Source organism: Rhinopithecus roxellana, chromosome 14, assembly GCF_007565055.1.
Source record: "Rhinopithecus roxellana isolate Shanxi Qingling chromosome 14, ASM756505v1, whole genome shotgun sequence".
NCBI classification, from domain to species: Eukaryota; Metazoa; Chordata; class Mammalia; order Primates; family Cercopithecidae; genus Rhinopithecus; species Rhinopithecus roxellana.
The window spans coordinates 20,089,067-20,101,176 of NC_044562.1; the positions used below are offsets into that span (position 1 = coordinate 20,089,067).

Below are 12,110 nucleotides of genomic sequence, written 5' to 3' on the forward strand. Positions count from 1 at the left end.
AACGCATGGGTTCAGGCGTTACAACTTTGGGCTTGGAGGTGCTTGTGTGCCTGTTGGTTGGTACATATAAGGTTGGACTTTCTGACTGGCAATTTAGATTGCATTCCACTGACACAATGTAGTGGTCTGGACTTAGGATTTTTGAATCCAGATTTTTTTTTTTTTTTTTTTTTTTTTGGTCTCCAGGAAAGACAGAACAAGTGATATGTGAAAGCATCCATTTGCCAATATAATGTGGAAATATCAAGCTTGGTTTGGCTTGGTCATGGCATGCTATTTTATTTTTCCCTCTTCATTGGTTCTCTCCCTTTATCTTCCTTAAACCTAAGCTCCTTCAGATATTTAAGAATCAAAAGTAAGTTCAGCCAAGAATATTCATGTCCTGGGTCATCCCATCAAAAGTTTTTTACGGCTGTCTCCTGAAATGCCAGACTGCCTTGAATTGGATTCTGGGAGCTGGGGATTTGCAGGAGGCGATTGAAGAGAAAGAGGGACCTTTCCCAGAAGAACTCCTTCAGTGACACGTTGGGCCTTGGGATTGCCCTGATTGCAAGGTTTGAGGACTGCCTTTTGCTGGCAAATATTCTCAGGAGTCACGGCAGCTACTCTGCCAGATAAAATCCACTGAATCCTGTAGTGAAACTTTTGGCAAGCTTGGAGCCACATTGTTTCGTAGTAAACTTTGAAGAAGTGTTTAAGTGGTAAAATACAGCACCATTGGAGGCTGCGTCTGAAGACTTAGGACAGTGAGGCCAGGCCCTGGCTAGCTTAGAGGCTTCTCAGTGAACATTTAAAGCCCCAAGCACAGTTTCTCAGATGTAGGGAGAGGCTAACCTTTGTCTAGGAGTCCTCATACAGAGGAATAACCTGCAGAGGGCATTGCATTTAGCAGAAACAGATGCCCCGCAGCCCCTTTCCAAATCTCCCTGGGCGGTGATTTGTGGGGAGTGTGTTCACTTTATCAGAGCCTGAGACACCAGACCAGTTCCCCAGGGTCTCAAGTAGAATAAACAAGAAAACCTGCATTTAGCCTTGAAGATGAGGAGGTGGATGACCAGCCTCCTAACCCCCTCCTTGTCTTACTAAGAGAATATCAACACTGGGCTCTGAATGACTGGCAGAAGGTGATGTAAATGTATTTTGGCAGTGGCACCAGATACCAGTGGCGCATTTGAAGTTCTCCTTCACTTCAAGGCATAACTTCTATTCCAAAGGAGCAGAATGATTGAGGGGAGCCAGCAGGCTTCCTGTTCATGTGCAGAGGGTAGCTTTTGGAAGTCCTTAGAAAGACGTGACTTGAGGTGGCTTTTATGGCCCGATGGTCTGTACCTCTGAAGAGTTTCTAGATTTTTGACTCTTCAGGTTCTTCCTACTGGCTTGTTTCACTTAGGGAATCCTGTGCGCTCTGGAGCAGGTGACCTTTGGCAGATGAGCGCTCTCGCTTGCCTTCCCGTAGAGATTGCTCCTCACTAGAAATGTCTCCCCCTTCTTTAGTGAAATGTGCACATGTGCATTTTGGCGTGAGCCTGGTTTATTGCAGTTTGTGTTTGTAATGCATTTATTTTATTTCAAGGTGTCATGTTGAAAGAACTTGGTTTTAGGCTTTTGAAAGCTCAGATAAACAGGGCTTATCACCGACAAGACCAAGTCACTGTTGGAAGGTCCTTACCAACAGGGGGCTCAACTTCATGCTCCCCAAATTTCAATGAGTCTCTTTTGAAAGTACATACGTCTCAAGCCTTGGGATTAGAGAAGTGAGACAAATGTGGGAAGAATCTTTTATATCCATGGCTTCTTCCCAAAGAGTTTTACTTGACTCTTCTTGAAAACACATAATTTGTACGTTTTTACTTTTGCCTCTGAGAGAGCTGTTGAGGGTGAGATGGTGAGTGAGCTGCTTATAATATTTTATTTACATTCCTTGTGGTTATCTTCGTCACAATCTCTGTTTGCTCCCTGGGTTTTTTTCCTTTTCTTTTCCTGTCACCATGATATAGAAACATGCCTATCTGATTCCTCAGTGAGAGGCCACTTTGCCACTCCCAGGCTCTGTGGCCACAGAGATAGCAGTGGATATCGTGCTGGATAGGAAACTTGAGAATGAGCCCTGCTCTTTAACGGTGTCTGAGCTCCATGTGCCTTTCACAAATCTTTTTAAACCTTCTCATTCAACCGCATTAATTTTTTTCTCATTAATCTTTAATGCAAACATTCTAATTTAGATGAGCCAGAGTGAAGAAAATTCTTCAAGGAAACATTTCCAGAACTTCCTAATAGGACTAAGGAGTCAATTGATTTTATTAATACCTAGAATCAAAAGAGGGGATGGAAGAAAATAACTAGACCCTTTCTTGATGATACAGTTCATATTCAGTGAGGCTGGTTTGAGAAGTCTGTGTCCCAGGGGAATGTGATAGACCTTTCACCCTCTAAATAGTGGACTGTTGAGTGTAGCAACTGGCTCCCTTGCTCAGGAAAGGGCATCTTTGATCAGGTTTGATTATCATGATCATTACCCACAGTTCTGTGTCCCCACAAAATGATGCTGATATTTTCTGATTTGCGGTTTAGCTGTTTGACCGACCCAAATCCAGCACAGGCAAAGGGAACTATTGCCCCGAGCAGGGCTGCGCTGGGTAATTTCTCATTCAGTCACACAAACCAAGGCAAGTTCATCTGCTCCCTTGAATGTTAAAACTTGTGTTGCATCCCACTCGAGCCTTCGCTGGGAGCTTCTGCCATTAGAAATATAATAGGATCAAAAGGGATGTGAAGGTTTCATGTACCACCCTAACTTTTGACAGTGAATAAATATGAATTCTTCTCTTTTCACCTTCCCGTCTGCACAGCAGACTTTTTTTTTTTTTTTTCTTGGAGGGATTGAGGAGAGTTATAAATTTTTAAAGAAGCAGATTTGAAACAGACTCCTTTCAGAAAAGTAAAGGAGACTTTTCAGAGCAAATAAAAACCGTATTGGTTTTTATGAAATAGAGATGAGATTACCTCTGGCCTAGAAATTTTAAAATTTGTATGGGTTTCTGCATTGACTTAATGATTGTACTGGGTGGATCCCTTAGAAGTGACAAACCCATCCATGCAAGAGTGTGTCCCATCCATAGGAACAAGTATTTTCTCAGAGCAAAGGCCTTCACTGAGCTACCAGATGCATTTTCTGGAGGCCTTGATAGAACGAGAAAGATGAATCAAGACTGAGTTGGAAACAAAGGAGGTCAACACCTCCTTAAGGTCTTTGTTGTAGTTATTACTAGGATAAAGTAGAATGTGATAGGCATGTATGGGAAACAAGTTCTAGCAGGTTCTAATTGTGAAGTTGACATGTAACCATCTTCTCATGAGGCATTCTATAAAGGTTCCAATATAATCATCTAGCCGTCTTCACTGAGATTACCATTTCTCCATGCAGATTCAGAAAAAACAGAGCTTTTTATTCATGAAGCTGGATTTGAGTTCTGCAGCCTGGGCAATTTTTTTCTGTTCCATTACTTCCTTTTTCACTCTCATTGTGGCCAATGTCTGTGTACTAGCACTTCCACAAGAGGGAGAAACACAGTGAAGAGTAGGGAGGACCCCACATCCTGAATAAACTTTCTTTTGGTTTCTTCTGAAATTTTTGGCTGAGGAAGTGGTTGAAGTTTACAGCTAAATGCTATTTGGGGATTTTAGGAGGCAAAGTCCTCCTCTGAGGATTATCTCACCCTTTCTCTGCCTTGTCCTATCTGGCAGATCTTGTCTTGACTTGGAGTGTGGATCGTTCTAGATTCTTCTTCTCTATGATGATGCCATTTTCACTTTTCCCCTGAGAAGTGAGACTGGAGAACCCTCTAAAACATCAACTGGAGACCATTAGCCCTGGCCCATCAGGCAGGGTGAAAACCGACAAATCTGACACTTTTCCAGGCTGCTCAAATTGACAGAAGGAACAAGGAATAAGAATGGGAAGATACTAGTAACCTGCTTTTGTGGTGCAGGCACTGTGTGTGGCACTGTGCTGAGGAGCTTTATTTTAATGATCTGGCTCATTTGCATCCTGTAACCACTTTTATTCCCATTTTATAGAGAAACTGAAGGCCAAAGAGTTGAAGTGATTTGGCCAGGGTTGAGCAGCTAGAAATGAACTGAGCTGGAGTTTGAACCAGACAGTTTGGCTCCAGTCCTTACTTCTTAAGCACTTCACCATAGTGCAGAAGGATAAGACAGACACAGTGCAATATACGTGTTGGTGCTGTTGTTGTTAATAAATACAGTTAGAGCAATGACTGTCTTGTGGGCTCAGAGAGGCTACTGTCCTATTTCTTGTTGAAGCAGTGGGTTGACCAAAGGCTACTCTGTTTTTGGTGGCTCAAATCTTTGGTGGCACATAAACTGCTGTTTCCTATTGAAGTTAAAATTCACAAGTGCCATTGAAGAGCTTTTCAGCTGAAGCACATAGCATTTATCCAAACTAGAGACCTTGAAAACTGATGATTAGGGTGGATCGCGTACACATTCATACCAAGTTTAGACAAAAAAAAAAAAAAAAATGGGGAGAAGGAGGGAGGAGGTTGGAGATTTTCAGAGTGGTTGCTTAGAAAAAAGCAACAGCTGTTATTACAGAGGCACAGGTTTCTCACTAAACCCATTCTAGATTTTGTTGTTCTTTTAATCAGTTGTAGTCGAGTAAGCACAAAACATTGGGCCTTATTGTTCATAAGGAAAACTCAAGAGTTGTCATTAATCCAGGGCCTTAGTCTCCCTCAGGAGTAAAATGCTATCTTACATCATTGAGTCTTTCTCCAAGTTTGTCAGCAAATCTCTACCAAGTGATTTGCAAAATCCTAGCCTGGGAAAAAACTGTGTGCCCCTTGCTTAACCATGGCCTAATGGCTGTTTTGTGTTGACTGTACTGAGTTATCTTGGAGTGTTAGGCAACTTTTGCATTTTGTTTGATGTTCCAGGTTAGGTCCCTCCCATACCCCTCCACACTGACCGCATTTTACCATGAAAATTAGCCCTGGACGAGACTCTGGGAGAATCAGCCTTACAGCTTCCAGGGTACTGGAGATCAGACTGCCTTCCACAAGGTATTTTATTCTGTGAATAGCAGCAGTTCAGGGACTTGTTAGTGGTCAGCAAATAAAACTAGTCCAGAAACACTAAATGACTACACTGTGCTTCTTTCAGCCCCATGGACACAAATGTAAACAGAGGCTTTATGTAAGTAGAGCAAGAAGAAATAGTTGAGTCATTTGTCCAAAGACCTCCTTAAAGTCTAGTGGAATTAGTCTACTGTCATTCTGTGTTTACTTAAAAAAAAGTTGTCACCCCTATTGAGCTGCTAATCAGTGATAAAGCCTCAGTGTATTCACCAGGTCCAACCGTTGAGGCCAAGGACTGCAAAAGGAAGGTGTCAGGAAAAGACACAGACTTGTTTTGTGACTTTGGCATATTTCAATGCTTCCAGCATCTCGATGAGCTCTTCTACTTAATACTGATGCCACGTGGATCAATCATCTGGCCGAGGTCTTCTTTCCCTTGCCTGATGGCCCGGGATTCCTCTGCCCTCTTACATTTCAACCGAGTTCTTACTTTGATAAGGGAGGCTCCAGTAATGGCCTTCTTAGTCAGGTTGTTTTCTGAGTAAGAAATCATTTGGGTAAACAAAACAAAACAAAAAAAGCAGGTCTGCCTCTTTATAAATAATTTTGACTCAATGGCTTACTAGCAATGTTTCAGTTTTGTAACTTTTCTGAGCTTTGCTTTTCCTATCTGTAAAATAGAGAGATGTGCTTTGCAGAGATTTTGGTATGTCGCGTATCGTAGGTGCTCAATAAACAGAAGCACTTTTTAATGTTGTTATGGTTGGTCACTGTAGAAATAGAGTTTTGAGTTTAGATCTGAGCTCCTGTCTTCCCTCTGTCCATCTTTCTTGTCCATCTACTACGTCCCAAGTACTATGCTCGGTGTGGGTGAAGGGTGAGAAGAAGGACATAGTTGTAAACTTGGGGGACTCACAGTCCTATTCCTTATTGTTCAAAGTTGGGCTTAATATATATTTCCTAGTATGATTGTAACTTTCAGTGTTTCTGTTCATATGAAGATCCCTAGCTAGCTCAGCTTTATAAACCAGAACCAGTATGTTAATGGCCTGCTCACTGTCCACTTGTCTGTGTCTCCTCACTTGGGGAAGCGCCTTTTATTCTTGATGTATAGGAAAGTGTGATGCATAGAATACAATTGTCTATACAGTTGGGGGTGAAGATGATGGAGGTTCACATATGATAGTGGGTGTTAGGGTATGGGTGAGCTGGGCTGGGGCTTGGGGGCCACATACCTTATGGCTCTTGATCACTCTGGTCCCTGTTTTAGAGAGGCCTGGGTGTGGCTATCCTGAAAATGGTCTGAGTTGACATACCTCTTATGTCTCCTTTAGTTTCTGCCAGGCAGTGGTCTCAAGGTCAGGATGAAGTGTTAGTTCTCTCATGTTATAAAGGTAGTAAGGGAAGTCATGCTGAAGTTGACTATCGGGAAATTTCATGTATACTATTGAGTTGAGAGTCCTCTGCTCCAAAAGAAAGTTTAGGTAAGTGAAGCCCTTCTGAAAACCGTCAAATGCATGTTTGCTCTCAACTATCCAGAGCTAGAAGGTTATATAGCGTGGCAAGTATTCTCAAACAGGGCACAGAGAAGGGGTGCTGTGGTCAGGGTCCCAGAAGCAACATTTCCTTCCATTCCAGCAGTGCTGCTGGCAGACTCTCATTTAATCAGGAGTTTTATTGGTGATTTTTACCTTTCCAGCCATGCTCATTTCCAAGTATGGAGAAAATCAAGAAATACCAGCTACCATTCATTGCAGGCTTATTTAGTAGTAGTATCAGTACTAATAACAATAGCAGCCAACTTTTTGTTAGCATTTACTATGTTCCCAGCACTGACCTGTCCTCCCAACAGCCTTTGGTAGTAGAGCTGGGGTTGATAGCCAGCAGACTGGCTGTAGGGTCTGCACTCCTAAGCACTGCGCCCCTTGCGTCATGGAGCAGACATTTTGTTTTATATGAAAAAGCATATTTAATCCTTGAGAAAATTCTAAGGGATGGAGATTTTGTTGTCTCATTTTTCTGGATGACGTAACAATTGTCCAGAGACTACAGATAACTTTTGCTTGCGTTCGTTAATGACACATCTTCCATCTCACCTTTGTCTCTGCAGATGAAGCCCCAGCTTTTTCAGGCAGCAGATGGTCATACCTTGGCTGGAGGGTGGGTATTCTATAACCATGATAATATTCTCATACTGGTCCAAGGATTGTCAGAGACCAGTTTTTAACCACTGGGATATGAGAGGATATATACTAAAGATACCTTACCTTCATGAATAGCAAATGCCACTTCTTGGAGAAATAGCCTTTTCCCCCTTTTCTGTCTTCTTGCTGCCCTGAGCATAGATGTGATGTCTAGCATTACAGCAACCATGTGGTGATTCTGCAGCAATAAATGAAAAGCCTTAAAACCAGTCCGCTCAGAAGGCTAGCATGATAAGATGGAAGGACTTGGATCAGTAAGCAGCACCTGAACCTACCTCCTAACCAAGAGTTATATGAGAAGAATATGACCCCCTTTCGTTTGTTTATGCCCATATGTGAATGGGGACTTCTGTTACTTGTATCTTTGACATTTCTAACTGACACAGCTACTAAGGGACCAAAATTCAGATTCAAACCCAAGCCTCCACGTTACTCATTGTTGAAGGTTGAATTGTGTTCCCCCAAAAGATGTGTTGAAGTCTTAACCCCTGTTACCTGTGAATGCAGCTTTATTTGGAAATAAGGTTTGTGCAGATGTAAGCAAGTTAAGATGAGGTCATATTGAATTAGGGTGAACCCTAGAGCCAATGACTAGTGTCCTTACAAGGAGAGATTTGAAGACACAGAGGAGGCACAGAGAAGGCCATTGTGAAGATCAAGGCAGAAAACGGAGTTATGGGACCACAAGCCAAGGAGCACCAAGGATTGCTGGAAACTGCCCAGTGTTAGAAGAGTCGAGGACGTGTTCTTCCCCAGAGCCTTTGGATGGAGTGTGGCCCTGCCAACATTTCCATTTTGGACTTCCGGCCTCCCAAATGGTGACACATTAAATTTATGTTGTTTTAAGCTACCCAGTTTGTGGTTATTTGTTACAACAGCCCTAGGTAGCTACTACACCAGTGAAACCATATAGCCTATTGACTATGTTTGATCACTCTGTTTCTGTGGTGTGGGTATCTCCAACTTTCACGTACTGGGACAAAATGCATGTGTCTATCAGGAATCCTGTTTTTAATACCGAGTGTGAATTTATCTACTGTGGATTGAAAAAAAAAAGAAAACAACTAAGCTATTGCTTCTTTCTCCTTTATTTCCTTCTGGTTGACAACATCCTAGGAAAAGGCGGCAAACCTTGAGTGTAACATATGCTGTGTTGCTCAGGGAAGGTCCTCTGGAAAATATGGTACATGAGCTTCAGGCCTGAAGATGGTTCACTTTGGAGATGAAACTTATGGGCTGGAATGTGAAACACAGTCACTTTGAGGTGGACCTCAGTGAAACTTTTCCAGACAGGCTGAGACCAAAGGAAGACTAGTAGTAAGGATTTTATCCTCAAAACAATCTAAGTTTTCGGAGTCCCTGTAGGCTCTCTGTGTAGCAGCCTCTGTGATTTGCCTCTTCCTGACTAGGAAAACCTGCAAGCTGACAAAGAAATATATTTCAAATTGACCTCCAGGTGAGCCTCATGGTATGTCAGTTTGATTATTTGTACCCAGTTTGGTGTTTCATTTAGTTTTTTATTTGATAACTGTATAAATTATTTTAGTGAAGAGCCTATTCTTATTCTGGAACGCACTTTGAAGACAAAAAAAAAGTCATCCATGTCATAATACTTATTTTCTTGGGCAAGCTTGTCTTTTTTTGTTACAGCCAGGAAGGCACAAATGTTTCCAGTCCTTCTGAGATGAAGGCAGGGAGCCTTTCCAACTGCAGAACTGCTCTGTCAGTGTCTCTTTCTGAGAGTGAAGAGTCATTCTGGTCTTAAAATGCTGTTTTGCTTTTCATTCTCTTCTCCAGAAGGAATATCCCCTGTGTCCATGGGAGCAGGAGGGAAATGGATAGTTACCAGGGGAAAGGAGCTGCATAATTGTTAGATCCATCCTAATCTTTTCATGACAAACCTTTCCTCAGAGTTGCTTTATAATTGTGGGTCTGAGAATAAACTCACAGATTCACCCACTGCATGCTTTGATGGTTTCACATCAGGAATGAGCCTACTTTTCCTCAGGTGAGAGCGGAATCCTGCTGTACAAGCCACCTATAATGTGGGCAGTGGCAACTGCTGTTTCCTTTCTACGTCTTCTGAGGTTGTTTCCTAGGAACTGAGCTGGAGTCTATGGGGCCTGGTCCTGGTGGTAGCTATTTTGCTTTTGAACATAAATTCTTGGTAGCTGAATGTATTCGTTCCTAGGGCTGCAATAGCGAAGTACCACAAACCAGGTGGTACTGGTACTGTGGGTTGTCCCACAGTTCTGGAGGCTGGAAGTCTGAAATCAAGATGCTGGCAGGGTTAGTTTGTCCTGAGGGCTGTGAGTTAGTTTGTCCACAGCTCCTGGCTTTCTCCTAGCTGCTGGTAGTTTACTGGCAACCTTTGGCATTCCTTGGCTTGTGGCATCATCACTCCAGTATTCGTATGGTGTTCTTCCTGTGTGTGTGTCTCTATGTCCAAATTTCCCCTGTTTATGAGGAAATCAGTCATATTGAGTTAGTGGCTGATCACACCTTGCTGACCAAATAAAGTCACATTCTGAGGTACTACGGGTTAGGATTTCAACATGTACATTTTAGGGGGATGCAATTTAATCTATAATAGTGTAGAATTTTCTTTTGGGTATCTACCAGTCACCAAGATATTTATCCCTACTTGACCAGCCACCAAAGAAAAAAAAAAAAAATGGCACTCAGAATTTTTTCTACATCTGCTCCATGTCCTGCCTACTACTTTCTTGATTGTTAAAAATTACAAATAATGTCTGCTTAGCGTAGCAAATTAGTCAGTTTAGAAATATGTAAAGAAGTTAGTAATCTTGTGCCTTTCCCAATTCCCAATTCTACCCATGAAGGAAACCCATGTTATCTATCTAGTGGTTATTTTTCCACAGACTTTCCCCAGGCTTTTGCAAATGTATAGATATGTATAAACATATGTTTAGTTTTTCTCATGAATTTCAATTTTATATACATATATATATACACACACATGCACAAATATATATACAAACACACATATATACAACTTTTTTAAAAATTCTACTTTACAGTATTTTTTGGGTGTCTTTTCTGGTCAATATATATAGCTCCAACTCATTCCTTTTAGTACCTGTGTAGAATTTTGTGATGAAGCTGGACTCTAATTTATTTACTCATTCCCCCATTCTCCCACGAGGGAGTATTTGGGTTGTGTTCATGTTCTATTTTTTTTCCCCTATAAATAATACTGCTATAAATTTTTGTATATATCCTGACCTACTGCTGCCTATATTTCTTTAGGCTGAACTACCAAAATTGATATGGCTGAGTAAGAGTATGCATGTTTTATATTTCAGCAGCTGTCAATGAGGGCTTTTACTGAGAGTTATTATGCTTTTTGATCAGAAATATATATGATTTTGACAAAGGTGCAGAGAAGATAGTTCACTAGTGTCTTAGTCTGCCTAGGCTGCTATAACAAATTCCTTAGGCTGAGTAGCTTAGAAACTACATTTATTTTTCATGGTTCTTAAACCTGTAAGTCCAGGATCAAGATGCCAGCAGATTCAGTGTCTGGGGAAGGCTGTTTCTGATTCATAGGAATGGTGCCTGCATGCTGTGTCCTCACGTGAGGTAAGGGCTGGAAGAGCTCTCTTAGGCCTATTTTGTAAGGGAATTAATCCCATTCATGAAGGCTTCACTCCCATGACCTCCCCAAAAGTTTCATCTCCTCATACCATTACCTTGGGCGTTAGGATTCTAACATATGAGTCTAGACCATAGCAACTGGAGAAAGGATAACAGTGTTTTCAACAAATGATGCTGGAACAATTGGATATTCATATGCAAAATGACAGTGACAACATCAGCAAACCCAGATACTTGAATCTATCCATCATGCCATTTACAAAAATTAACTCAAAATGGGTCATAAACCTAAATATAAAACCTAAAGTTTTAAAACTTCTAGACAAAAACAGCAGAAAATCTTTGTGACTTTGTGTGTATCTGTGTAAACATTACTGCAATCAAGATGATGAACATATTCATTACATCCCAGAGTTTCTCTGGGTTGGGCAGAGATTCCTTAGAACAATGACAAAAATGCAATCAACAAAGAAAATAATGGGACTTTATAAAAATTAAAAACTTCTGCTCTTTAAAAGATATGGATAAAAGAATGAAAAGGTAAGATTCAGGCTGGGAGAAAATACTTATGTCTCATATATGTATTAAAGGATTTAGATCTAGGATAAATAAACTGTCAAAACTCAATAAGAAGAAAGAGAATCCAATTTTTAAAAACCAGGAAATGATTTGAACTAAGGTCTACAGATGGCATGAAAAGATGTTCAGTGTCATTAGTCATTAGGGAAATGTGAATTCAAATCATGATGAGGTATCACTACACAACTATTAAAACAACTGAAAAAGAAAAACCAGAACTAGGACCATGCTACCTGTTAGTGAGGATGTGGAAAAACAGGAACTTTCGTATGCTACTGGTGGGAAGGTAAAATGATTTACTCAGATCAGTAGTTCCCTGAGGATGGACTTGGAGGGAGGGGCCTGAAAGGGGATTGGGATAAGTTTTGGGGGTGATGGATTTGTTCAACATCTTGATTACGTGATGGGTTCATGGGTTTATACATACGTTTAAAACAAATCAAATTGTGCAGCTTATTATATGTCAGCTATATCTCTATATAGTTGTTAAAAATGTGTATGTGAAATCCTCATTATTTGCCAGGCATAGTGCTAGATGTTAAGAGAACTAAACAATACCCTGTTTCTGTTCTCACTCCTGAGAATTCCCTGTCATTTTCATTTCCTTTTTACT

General features: G+C 41.1%; 1 protein-coding gene across 1 annotated transcript in view; it reads left to right on the plus strand.

The window, feature by feature from the left end:
• PID1 (phosphotyrosine interaction domain containing 1) overlaps nucleotides 1–12,110 on the plus strand; it is a 263,447-nt gene that overhangs the window by 516 nt on the left and 250,821 nt on the right. The gene's annotated exons all lie outside the window — the stretch shown is intronic.